This window comes from Macrotis lagotis, chromosome X, assembly GCF_037893015.1.
Source record: "Macrotis lagotis isolate mMagLag1 chromosome X, bilby.v1.9.chrom.fasta, whole genome shotgun sequence".
In the NCBI taxonomy this organism is placed as follows: domain Eukaryota; kingdom Metazoa; phylum Chordata; class Mammalia; order Peramelemorphia; family Peramelidae; genus Macrotis; species Macrotis lagotis.
Window position 1 is genome coordinate 175,673,617 of NC_133666.1, and position 13,712 is coordinate 175,687,328.

The following is a 13,712-nucleotide window of genomic DNA, read 5'->3' on the forward strand; positions in this document are numbered from 1 at the left end:
AGCTAATACAGCCCAAATCACTGGAAAACCATTTGTGAAAAGTATATTATGGAAGGCCTTTTAGGTAAGGGTCAGTGTATGTAGGTGATAAGGTCCCATCTAAATGTAAAACTGTGATTCTATGATACTCAATAGCTAAAAATAACAATAAATAGCAATAAAATAGTTAACATTTACATAAGGCTCTAAAGTTTGCAAAACACTGTGAATATTAACTCATTTAATTCTCCCAACAATTTTGGGAGATAGGTGCTAATTTCATTCTCATTTTGCAGAAGAGGAAACTGAGAGAGAGTAGTCCAAAGATTTAGCCAGGGTCACACAGCTAATATGAGGTTAGATTTTAACTCAGGTCTTCCTGACTCTAACTAGGTCTAGGATGCTATCCACTTCTCTATCTAGCTGCCTCATTAAATACATCACTGCGGGGAGTGGGGGGGGGCGGGGAGCCTCTAGGTGGCTCAGTGGACAGAGAACCGGCCCTGGAGTCAGGAGTACTTGAGTTCAAATCTGGCCTCAAACACTTAATAATTACCAAGCTGTGTGGCCTTGGCAAGCCACTTAACCCCATTGCCTTGCAAAAGCTAAAACACAAATACATATATATATATATACATATATATATATATATGTATATATATATATATGTATATATATATATACACATATATATGCATATATCACTATGAATGTGGTCTGATAATTCCCAGTGTTAGATAAAATGCCTTTCTTAATGCAAGCTCAATACCACATTATTTACTTAATATTGAATTTTCAGTTTATCAAAACTCCTAAATCTTCTTTAAAAAATAAAAAATAAAAATGAAGTTGAGATTTTTAAAACACAAGTATAAAACATCACTTAAAAGTCTTATTTTTATTCTGTTAAATCTGGACCAACATTCTAGCCTATTAGAATCTTTTGTGTTCCTGAATCTGTCATCCAATACATTAGTTACTCCTCTCAACTTTGAATGATCTACAAAAGTAATATTTTCATATATTTAATAAAGTCAATAATACCCATAGGTAACTGTGACCCCACTAAGTTGAGTATTCCTCCAATGATCACAGTGTCTGGCACATAATAAGAGTTTAATGACTGTTTAAGTATTCATTCATTCAGTGATATAGCCTTTGAGGTAAGTCATACATGTCCAATTTGTACAACTCTTATCCATGTCCTCTCATAAATTAGTCACAGTAGATCTATTCAATATGCTAAAAGCTTTCCTATACTTTTTCCTTCACATTTTGAGAATGCCAAGAGTATGCAAGTTGTTGGTTCACTGTCACTAATTCTCATTAAGTTTTTTTATTTCCTGGTCATGCCTTTCCTTTACATTTTTTACATCATTCCTTCTGAGCAATATCTTACTTGTGATTTGCTGTTAATTCTTTGGAAACTATACCATTCCATGAATCAGGCATATAACATGATCAGAATAACACTGAAATTTTAAAAATGAAATTTTATTTCAAAGATAAGATTGAGATCACTAATTTCCCTCAGTCTAGTCTATATAATCTTCCTCTTGGTCAATTCTGAGCTCATCTTATTGTCCATCTCCAGTTTCTGTCCATGATATGTGTGCCGATGGGTGATCTTTGTAGGTTAGGTTGTACATCCAACTGTATATCATAATCCTAAACAGTCATTCTTCAGCTAATAATCTTCATTCCTGTGTGGTTAGTTAAACAAAACTCCCTTGAATGATCAGGGATTTCATTTAAGATTTGAAATGTTCTAGGGGGTTTGATACAATCAGCATGATATCATCTACAAATATAGGCATCTGAAGGATGTCACCATCTATAAAATATCCTTATTTAACTTGGACTCTGCATTAAATTTCCTAAATAATCAGCATATATCTCTCTGGATTATGCCTTGTTTGATATTAATAGTCAGAGGATCAAATATAACTCTCATTAAATCTTTCCAGGTATTTAAAATGATACATACATACATACATATATACATACATATATATTTTTTTTTCCATGGGAAACCACATGTTGGAGGAGAACCTTAAAAAGCATTTTGCTTCGCTTTTTAATAGCCAACAAAAAATAAGCACAGTAGGGATCTTATATTCTCCAAAGCTTTCATGGGTTATAGAATATGTTCAAGGAATTCTAGTGCCTCTGGTATGAAGACTGCTGAACCCCTTTTCAGGGCTGCTTTCCACCTTTGATGTTCATCTGAGCCACCTAACTCTCCCTGGTGGCTCCAAGAAGCTGTTAGCAGACAGAGGTCACACCCAGTAAAACATTTCAACAGGCAGTCAGGTGAAGGATAACTGAGGGAGTCTCAAATCATCAGTGAGTTGTGAGAAGAAGGGTATCTACCCAAATATGTGAAGTCTTCCACTGATGAAATGGTCAAATGAAAATACTTCATTCCAATGGCCATGAAGGCAGATAAAGCAGGCATTGTGTAGTGCTTAGACTTGGTTAGACATCGAAGACACCAAGAGCATCTGCATCTAGAACCCTGCATCATCATGTGTCTTGACTCTGTCTTGCCACTGAATCATGAAGACTTTGGAAAAGATAGAGGTAGAGGTAGAGCAGTAAGAAAGAAAAAATGCTTATAAGTTGGAAAAAAATAAAATTTAGGAAAAAAAAGCATGAATTTTTTTCAAATGCTCTAAGATCTAGCTCCACTTGATTTGTATTTCCTTGATCTACCACTCTGATAACAATATAAAAATGATATGAGCTTAAGCTTATTTGGTTTAATAAAGACATTGTGATCACTTTTTTCTTACATGTTTCCTCAATTTTGCCTTAATTGTACATTCTAGAATTTTGTCTGGAATCACAATCTTATAGTTTGAAAATTCTATTCTCTTAATTTTCTACAAACTGGGACAATATTTGCCTTCCTCTTTACTTTCTTGCCTTCCATCATCTTCCTAAGATGGATGACTACAACTAAAATCTTTAAAATAGTTTAAGACTAGTAGAGTTCATATATCTTTCCCTAGAACTTGCCAAATTGCTAAATCAGCTCTAGATATACATAATAATATCCTAACATTTACAATAAAACTATTGTTTTAAAGTAATTTTTAAACATGATTCATCGGTATCCAATATCTTGAATTCATCAAGGATAACTAGATGCTGTTTTCTTATTTCCCTACTTATCTAAGTTGAAAATAATCTAAATAAACTAAGCTGTCTATACTGATCAGAATGATAAGATTTAGTAATCAAAGTTCTTTTTTTTGGAGGGGGGGAGTTCTACATTTAAGAACTCAATAGTAAAGACAGTTATCTTGGTCTCCATTTTATGTCCTCTTGGATTATAGCATTTATGTACTTAGTGAAGAGATGCGTATCCAAACCTATCCTGTATATCCAAGCCAAGAAGAGTCAATTCTGGTAGACTACAAATCAAAAAAAGAGTCACAGCTGAGAGAAAAGACATTCTAAGATAGTTCATATGAGTATTGTGCAAGTTGAAGGAAATATCTTGGAAGAAGATTCAAAAATAAACAAGCAAGTTTCCTACCTAAGGAATCAAATGATGATACCCTGAAACATGCAAAAGACAGGGGTCAAGAAGAGCAGAGCCAGAAGATGATGAAAGGAATGGTTTCAGAACACCGTAAAAGGATTTATGTGAACTGATTCAGAGTGGAATGAACAAAACCAGAGGAACAATGAACATGACAATGTACACAAATGACAAGATTGCTTTAAAAATTGTTTTAAAAGATTTAAGAACACTGAAAAACAAACTGACCGATCATGAATATAAAGGATGGATAATGGAGCATGTTAATTACATTCTGAGGGAAAAATTGATGGAGCTGAGGTGCAGAAAGTGATATATGCTCTTTGATCATGACTAATTTGGGATTTTTCTTGCTTGATTTTGAATATTTAGTGTTAGGAATTTTTTGTCTAATTGTGAAGGAAGAGAAAATCAATTTAATTTTAAAAATAAAATTACATTATAAAAGATAAAATTTTAATATACTTATCATGTTCCTATTATGTCTTTGCACACTTTGTATGGCTCTGGACAAATCATTTAAATGCCCACTTTTCTAGGCAACATTCTGGCATTATAAATTCAGGGAAGGTGTAGACCTGTGTTGGTAGTTTCTCATCAAGGATTTCTCTGTTCCAATGAAATTAAAAGCCCAGTCCCTGTATCTTTCCCTACATAATTCTCTTAAATCACTTTAAAAAAAAAGGGGGGGTCTGATTTATTTCCATGATACAGATTTTTGAACAGCAAAGTTATATCGATAATTCTTTGGACATAAAAGGAGGAAAAACTGTGTGTCTTTGTGGTGTGTGTGTGTGTGTGTGTGCGTGCGTGCATGCACATAAGATAAAATTGTTTAATAGAACTGGCATCAGAGTTAGAAAGACCTCGGTTCAAGACCTGACATTATTTAATGAAAAGGGCTTTCTCTAAAGTTACAAATGATCTCAACTGCCAAATCTGGTTCTTTCTCAAGTCATACTTCTTGATCTCTCTGCAGCATTTAACACTGTTGGCCACTTTTCCCCACTTACTTTTGTTTCTCTCCCTGGAGGTGTTTGTGACTGTTCTTTTAGTTCTCCTCCTTCCTGCATGACTACTCCTTGGTTTCATTTGCTTATTATCCATTAAGTGTTGGTATATCTGTAAAGCTTTATCCTAGAATCTCTTCTCTTCTCACTCTGTAATCTTTCTTGGTGACTTCATCAAGGATAAAGCATCAGATCTAGAATCAGGAAGATCCAAGTTCAAATCCAGTCTCAGACAGTTTGGTCAAGACACTAGACATTTGCCTCAATTTCCTTATCTCTAAAATGAAGAAATTAGAATTTATCTTTGAAGGTGAATATGAGGATAAAATGAGATAATATTTATAAGCACATTGTTAACCTTAGAGAATAACATAAATGTTATTTTTATCTCTAGGCTGATGATTCCCAGTTCTTTACATTTAGCCCTACTCTCCCACTTGATCTCCACTTCCAAATCACAAAAATTTTGTTGAACATTTCCAATTGGATGTCCTAAAAGCGTCTCAAACTTTCAGCTTTATTGTACATTACTCCCTTTTTATATATGCAATCCTGTCCAACTGATATTACTGTTCCTCATAAAGCATTTCGTCTCTATCTCTGTACCTTGAGAATGATTGTCCTCCATGCCTGACACCTTCTCTTTACCTCCATCTCTTAAAATCCCTAATTTCTTTTGAGACTTCACTCAAGCATCATCTTATACCTGAAACTTTTCCATTCCCACAGCCACTAGTGAGTTCTCCCACACATTATCTAGTATCTGTTTTGTTTCTATCTATAACATGTCTCCTCCAGCTACAATATAATCTCCTTAAGGAAAAAGACTGTTTCATTTTTGTCTCTATATTTCAAAAGTCTAGCACAATGTCTGACACATTACAGTAAGGGCTAAATTAATGCTTATTGATTGACTGTTTCTGACAGATAATAGCTGTTTTACCTTGACAAAGTCATGTAATTTCTCAGTACTGAGGACCTAGGTTAACTAGGTAACTCTCCGAATCTACTCCACAGAGTATGTCAAAACCAGTATGAATTCTTTTCCCAAAGCAATAAAATTATAGACTCAGTACACGTATGCATGCACACACACAAACATATTATATATATACATACACAAAACATAAGTATTATATTTATGTATATGTGGACATATATGTATATTTATATATAAACAAATATATATATTCTTGAAAATAAGTACACACAAATCCTCACCAAAATAGCATCAATTCATGTTTTTCCTCTCATTTATTCTGACACCCTAGGCTCTGATTAGTATGCATTAGTATGCATTTATCCTTATTAACCTGCCCTGGTCTCAGGCCTATTTCCAGGCTATCTCCATGTTATAGGGCTTATAACCTGATTTGGTCCCTTCTATCTCCACATCTAGGAAAGTTATGAAATCACCACTACTATTCTTGGGAAAGAACAAGTCAGTCAAATGCCCCCATCATAACAATCACTGCTCTCTGACTCCCCAGTCCTAAACATTCACCTCCACACCTATAAGTGCTATTTTCTACTATTAGAATGTAAGCTCCTTGAGAGCAGGGGTTATCTTACTTGCTTACAACTATATCACCAGTGCTGATATAGAGTGGAATGAACAATGTATATAATGTACATGATAATGTACACAAATTTCCCAGACTTGGCATAAATTAAGAGTAGAAAAATGCTTTATTTATTCATTTATTCATTCCTGACTACAAAATATCAAATCATGATAATTTATATCTGCTAAATTCCTTTTTTTGAGAAAAAATGACTTTTTACAAATTTCAGTATAATATTATATACTTTTAATGTTTAAAATATCACATACTTTTAAAAAGTGAATAGAAGGAAAAAAGCAGAAAATGACATAAAGCAACCTTGTTACTATTTTGTTAAAAATTAAATACATATAGATATTTTAAAACACTGTAACAGAAATCCAGTTTCGTATACAATCATCTCTGTCCATATTTTTTTTTAGGTTTTTGCAAGGCAAATGGGGTTAAGTGCCTTGCCCAAGGCCACACAGCTAGGTAATTATTAAGTGTCTGAGACCAGATTTGAACCCAGGTACTCCTGACTCCAGGACCAGTGCTTTATCCACTACGCCACCTAGCTGCCCCTCTGTCCATATTTTAAAAAGGTTTTATTTGTTGATGATAAAATAAATGTTAAATAGGTAGAGCTCATTCAAGTTTTTAATGTCTACAGACCCATAAGTCATTCTACTCCAAAAATTAATTAAGATTTGAAAGTTCTCTCAATTAGGAAACAGAAACTTAAAGGGAAGCTCAGGGATTTTGAAGCAATAGACTTAGAGGGAGGATAGTTCATAGAATCACGGAATTTAAGAGTTAGAAGGCAATAGCATTTAATCCAATGGAAAGGAATCCCCACTAAGTGATCATTTAGCCTCTTCCTGAAGACCTAGAAAGAGAGAGAACCCACCCCCCACTTGAGGCAGCTCATTCCAGGTTTCAAAACTTCTAATTATTAAAAAAATTAATCTCCTCCCCTCCCTCCTAAAGAAAAAGCAGAAAGAATATTATGCATAATAGAGACAACAGTGAAGATAACACTAAATGATATCAGAGTTTGGGTTAAGTACAACAACCAAAGATTTCATCTGCCTGATATGAAAATTCATTTTCTTCTTTTCTGGTAAGAAAAGACAAACTAAAAGAACGCATGGGGAATGCATAAGAGAATTTATATACACTGATGCAAAGTGAAGTAGATCCAGGAAAACAATAAACACATGATGAAAATAATATAAATGGAAAAAGAAAGCAAAAATCCCTGGATGTTGTTTGATTAAAACATCAAAACTTGATTCTGAAAAGATAAGAATATGGACCTCCCTTGCTTCTTTAAATAGTTAGGGAATGATGAATATGGACTACTGTTGCTTCAGTTAATGCATTCATTAATTGAGCTAAACTGTCTTTTTTTACCCTCTTTTTTATTTTGTTATAGAAGGGAAATGGCCTTTTTAAAGAAAACTCTAGGAAGGACAGTCCCTAAACTTTGGTAAACTAATTCAATGTTAAAAACAACCAAAAAAAACCCCATCACTGCTAGAATATTCTTCTTTATAACCTGCTCCAAGGTCAAAAACTTCTGAGTACCAGAAAACTAACCAACCTGGGGAACACTGAAAAAAACTAAAATAATCAGGGAAGGAGGAAATGGAAAAAGGAAAGTAATGAAAGGGTAGCAAGAAAAGAGAATAGGGAATGACATTTTAAATAGCTAATTACTCCAAAAAATGTGTTCCTATAAGTCACATACATTTCTTTCCCAATTACCCTGTGCGGTTGATAGTACAATATTTGTATTTTTATTTTAGAGAAAAGGAACTTGAGGCCCAAGGAAGTTAAATAACTTACCCAAGGTCACACATGTAGTAAAAAATCACAAGTAGAATTTGAATCCAAGTCCTCCAGATCCAAAGATCCTTTATCAGTCTTCCTTCTCAATATGTTCAAATAATGTTTTTATTAGGCAGAAAAATTTATCTAGAAGACCTAGAAGAGTGCTGGTATACTCAAATTTTATGGTCTAGTCAATCATAAACAAATATAAAATAAGACTTAGATCTTAGGAGTCTCATCTATGACATGAACAGCCATGCAGGAAAATCCATCCAGTGAAACTTATTGAAGAAGAGTATCACTGGTCACATCCAATGATGATGAAAGAAGGTGTCAAAGTATCAGATTTATTAATTATCCACTATGTGCCAGAAACCGTGTTAAATGGCAAGAAAGTAGACAAGAAAAGAAAAAACCACAATTCCTTCCTTAAGCATCTCACATTCTAACAGGAGAGATGTGTAAATAACTATTTCATACAAAACACATATTCACACAAACACACACACACACACACACACACACACACACACACACACATTCACTAGCTTCAAAATAATCTTAGAAAGAAGGCATTAGTTGGACCATGGAAAGCCTCCTGTAGAAGTTGGAGTTTGAGCTGAGTAAGGTAGTAATTCCAGGAAGCTAATGGAGGACATAAGGGTCTGAATAAACCAAGCAAGGCAAACAGCCAGTACAAAGGTAAGGTGCATGAGTACAAAGGCCAGGGATCAGGAGGTTACACCTCCTTATCTTTCCCCTGCTTCAACACTGCGAATATTTTTTTCTAATTAAAAAAAGTTCTTATTTTGACACAATAATTTTGCAGTAATGAATTGTCTTGTGAGAAGAACAGTGAATAGGCTGGTGAATTGCATCATGTATAGAGGGGAGGGAGCTAAGTGTAAGACCAGAAAGGGGTAAGTCAGCAAAGGGCTTTCAGAGATTTCATATTTGATCCTGGAGGTAGCAGGACTCCACTAGTGATTTCTGAATAATGAGTAAAGTGGAATGTTCAGTCCTACAGTTTGGACTATTTGGTAGCTAAGTGGAGGATGTATCAGAGAGAAGAGGCTCAGAAGACAATAGTCTTGAGTAAGAGGAGATAAGTGCCTTTATTAGGATTGTGGTTGAGTAAGTAGAATGAAGAGGACATGTAAAAGAAGAAATAACAAGATACAACAACAAAATGACTATGTAAATGAGTTTGAATAATGAGTTGAGAATGATACTGAGGCAAAAATGAGTAACTAGGAAGATGGTAGTGCCCTCAATAGTAATAAAAGGTTGAAAAGAAAAGAGGGGTTTGGGGAAAAATATGAGATATGCTGAAGACATTGATCACCTAACACATGTTTAATAAAGTCTTATTTCTCCAAAATGTCTGGGAAAAAATGAACAGATTGAGGAGGTGACTTGAAACAATGCCAAGATTATAATTTAAGGAAAGATAAGAAATCTCAGCTAGTTAAAAAAGACTGAAGAAAGATGATGGTTATTTTTCAAATTTTGGAAGGTTGTCATGCAAAAGAGAAATTTTAGGAATGCATTTTCCTTGACCCAGAAGGATAGAAATAGGAACAGTGAAAGATATTACAGAGGGATTTTTGGTTGTTTTGTGTTTTGCTTTGGATAGAGAAAAACTTCCTATCAATTAGTCTCATCCAAAAGTGGAAAAGGGTACCCTGAGCAGAAGTTTCCCCATTGATAGATTAAACAGAGACCAGGAAACAACTATTTAAAATATGTTTTAGAGGGTGTTCTTGTTCTATTGTGTCCAGGACAAGATGGTCAGAGATTTCTTTATCTGGCTTTAAAATTTTATGATCCTGATCGAATTAAAATCTGGCTAAGAGATTATTTGAACTGTTATAATTCCTGGTTCACTCAATTGTCAGTTACTTTTTCTTGTCTCAACCAGAGTTCCTTGGTGGAAATGGGTTATTCAATTGTCAGTTACTTTTCCTTGTCTCAGTCATGAATCTTAGTAGCCATGGGACACCCAAGGCTGTTGCCATCATTATCTAGAACTGTTCACAATTACATAATAGTATTTCAATACCCAGAAAATGAAGTTTGGGCTACATCTATGGAGGTCATTGTATTTTGTATTCTAGTAAACCAAAACTCCAGTTTTGTTTTGTTTTTTTCCTCTCACCTTACCAGTATTAGGGACTGGGTTATTAACAACATCAAATACTCCACAAAGATTAAGATGGATGAGGACTGGGTTTAGCAATAAATCACTAGCAATCTTCATGGGAACAACTTTCAATGGTGTGGTGGAATTGAGAGAACTTGATAGTAAAAGCAGAGCCTCATCTTTTCAACTCCTTTTTGTCTATCTGAAAGTAAATGAACTAAACCTAATAAACAGAAAAACTGCATATAACCTTATACCTTAATCTCTACTAATATGCCATAAAGAGAACAAGGAGAGAAATATTTCTCTTGGATTGGGTTTCCATGATACTTGTCAAGGGTAGACAGTTTAGAAAGGTCATTCTATCCTATAACAAAGTTTTGTTGAACACAATAGGAAACTAAAATCTCTCAAGCAGCTAAGATGAGGATCACATTTCTCTAAATAAGCTTTCCTTTATAACTTATAATAACCAATTGCTCAACAAAAATAAAATGTGGTTCCAAAAGAAACCCAACCTTCTCAAACAAGACAAATTATGATTAAGATATCTTAAACATGTTATACAATTATGATATATCAATATATTATATATTTTGATTTATTACATGAAAATTCTAATTTTATTTCCATTAGCTTACTTTCTTTTTTTTTTTTTAGGTTTTTAGGGGGGGGTTTTTTTTTGGTAAGGCAAATGGGATTAAGTGGCTTGCCCAAGGCCACGCAGCTAGGTAATTATTAAGTGTCTGAGACCAGATTTGAACCCAGGTACTCCTGACTCCAGGGTCGGTGCTTTATCCACTATGCCACCTAGCTGCCCCCCATTAGCTTACTTTCTTGAGGCACAGTGCTAATTTCTACAATTTAATTTTAATTTTTAAATTATTTAGTTTTTATTATTATTTTAATTTATTTTAATTTAATTTAAAAATTTTTTCCTATTACATGCCAAGATAATTTTCCACATTTGCCCTTTTGTAAGCTTTTATAGAGAAGGTCCTGTTCCTTTCTCTCTTAGAATTCTTTCATGCTTAGATATCTAAGGTACTTTTCCTTATCAAAATTTATGATTCTGTGTACCACATGATCACCTTTTTGCCTTCAGAACATAATTGGTATTAACTTTGAAATACCTACTGTAAGAAGTAAAATGTGTATAAGACAGTGCCAATTTATTTGGCCAAATAAGCAGAGACTATAGAAAATTTTCACAAAGGAACAAGCTTTACTTTCTTCAAAGCACAAATAAGGATCCTTCTTGATCCCCCTACTCCTTCTAAACCTAGAAGTTTCATTACAAATGGGGAATGCACAAATTAAGTATACACTAAATAATACAAAGTGAGTTCCTTGAGGGAAGATACTCTTTGGTTTTTAATTTGCAACTGTAGCATCTTCCACAGAGACTGAACAAAATTACTAATAATTCTTAAAGGGATGCATGTTATTTCACTTATTGATTTTTTTTTTACAATGAATTTGCTACTTAAGATTCAGGCTTGAGGGTAAATTAGCTTATATTCTTCCTAAAGGCATACATGGCACATGTTACCTTTCAACGAAGGATCATGGAATCTAGAAGCCAGAACTGGAAGGGATCATAAAGACTATATAGTTAGTTCAGTCTTTACAAATAAGAAAACTTGGGTCTAGAAGTCTGACCCTTGCCTAAAAGTCACGAATATAGGATCTGATACTCTACTTTTTACCTAGAGGATTTCAGATTAAAAACTCACACTATTTCACTATGCAACACTTCAGTTTATCTTACTTTGCCAAGGGGATGTTCCTTTGAAAACTTTTTAGACTGGAAACTTTGTATCTAATGCCAACCTCCTCAATGAGAACCGCTGGGGAGGGAGGAAAGGAGAGAATTTGGAATTTGTACACATTAACAACAACATTGTGACGATCTACTATGATAGATGTCACTGTTGTTAATAATACAGTGATCAAAGATGATTCTAAAACTTGTGATAGAAAATGCCATCCTTATCCAGTGGAAAAAAAATCTATTACTTCTGAATGTAGATCACAGAATACTATTTTTCTTAAATTGGCAATTTTTTTTCTCCTTTTATTCTGATTCTTCTTTCACAACATGATTAATATGGAATTATGTTTAACTTAGAGAAAAAAAGACTGGAAATTTTTAATCTTTTGGGGGGGTCATGGATCCCTTTGCCAGTGTGATGAAGCCTATTAGAATCCTTCTCAAAATAATATTTTTGAATGCATGACATAAAAATGCATAGTATTGCAAAGGAAATTATATTGAATTATATTATATTGAAATAAAGACGTATTTTTTTCTTCAAGTTGACAATTTCACTATAGATAATTCTAAGACAGCTCTCAAACTTTGTATGGTATATGTGTGATAGGAGTACAAAAGGTTCATTAAAAATGTTCACATCATAAACCAAAAGAAGCCTGGTTTCTTTAATTCTGTGCCTCATAGAACCCAATTTGGGGCAGAAATTCAAACTGTCCATGCCCCTCAGGGGATCCTGTCTGAAATTTTAGTTCACTGTTTTACTGGACTTCTTTAGTGACTAGAGAAAGAGAAGGAAACCACTTGGTTTAATATGCTGATGCTAATTATATCAGAATAAGTCAGAAACACAATAGGGAAGGAAAACTGAGGAAAAAATGTCTCCAAAACTTTTGATCCTAGAATCAAGGATTGGCAAATTTGTTTGGACCACACTAATCAAAAAAAAAAAAGACTTATGTGCCAATGTGGTTATCTTTCTCAAGATTTCAGTGAATATGCTGGTAACATGAGAAAAGTACATTGATACCATTTTCCCTAGCTATCCACTTTTAGAGATCATATTTATATGGAGGCAAGTGCTTCAGCTATTTTTTTCCTTTTTAAAATTTCAAAGAGGCTGAAATTGAGAAAACCATCTTAGAGAGATTAAGTGACTTCCTGTGGTCATATAGATGGGGGGGGAGGAAGGATTTAAACTCTGATTTTCCTGATTCCAAGTCTATCAACCACATACCCTACATCAATAAAATATGACTTATTATCACACAAAAGTTATGAATGAGGATTCAAAGTACAAAAGTATGTGTGATTGCAATCCTGTGAAATGTCCAATTAGTACATTTTAAATATAAATGTAACTGGATGAATTTTCTCCATACAATTTTTAGGACACACCTGCTTCATAAAGGGACAAGTGATATTGATTGCATTCACTAAGCATTCAGTTCTTTTGCATGGTTAAGGATTTTTTCATTTTTTATTAAGGATAAACAGAGATTCTAGTCTGAATAATTCTATAAAGTGTCTAGCATAAAGTCAAACATACAAAGACACTGAACAAATACTTTAAAATGTCAAGGACTTTCCCCTCAACTATTTTGAATAATAGGGAAAGGATCCAACATCACTTTAAGCCAAAGAATGTGAACAAAGGTTTCAATTAGCCTCTTTGGCTCCCTGGTATTACATTTTTTTCTCCACCTCCCTCCCCCAACCCCCCACATTCATTCTAAAATCCAGCTAAGAGAATTTTTTAAAACCTAGTAAGTCGGTATCAAGTCACTGGGAAATGACTAGATAAACTATAGTACGTAACTGTAACTGAATATTATTGTGAGGGGAAATAAGCATTATTAATTATTTGCTATGTGCT

The 13,712-nt window shown here is 33.9% G+C and overlaps 1 protein-coding gene across 5 annotated transcripts in view; it reads right to left on the reverse strand.

The window, feature by feature from the left end:
- The window catches only part of SLC35D2 (solute carrier family 35 member D2), an 83,173-nt gene that overhangs the window by 67,651 nt on the left and 1,810 nt on the right, over window positions 1-13,712 (reverse strand). Inside the window, exon 1 of one of the 5 annotated variants that reach the window (XM_074204493.1) lies at window positions 4,543-4,732. The exons of the other annotated variants lie outside the window; for them this stretch is intronic. The gene's annotated coding sequence lies outside the window, so the exon portion shown is untranslated. Of the gene's footprint in view, window positions 1-4,542; window positions 4,733-13,712 lie in introns of those variants that run through there. 5 annotated transcript variants of the gene reach the window in all.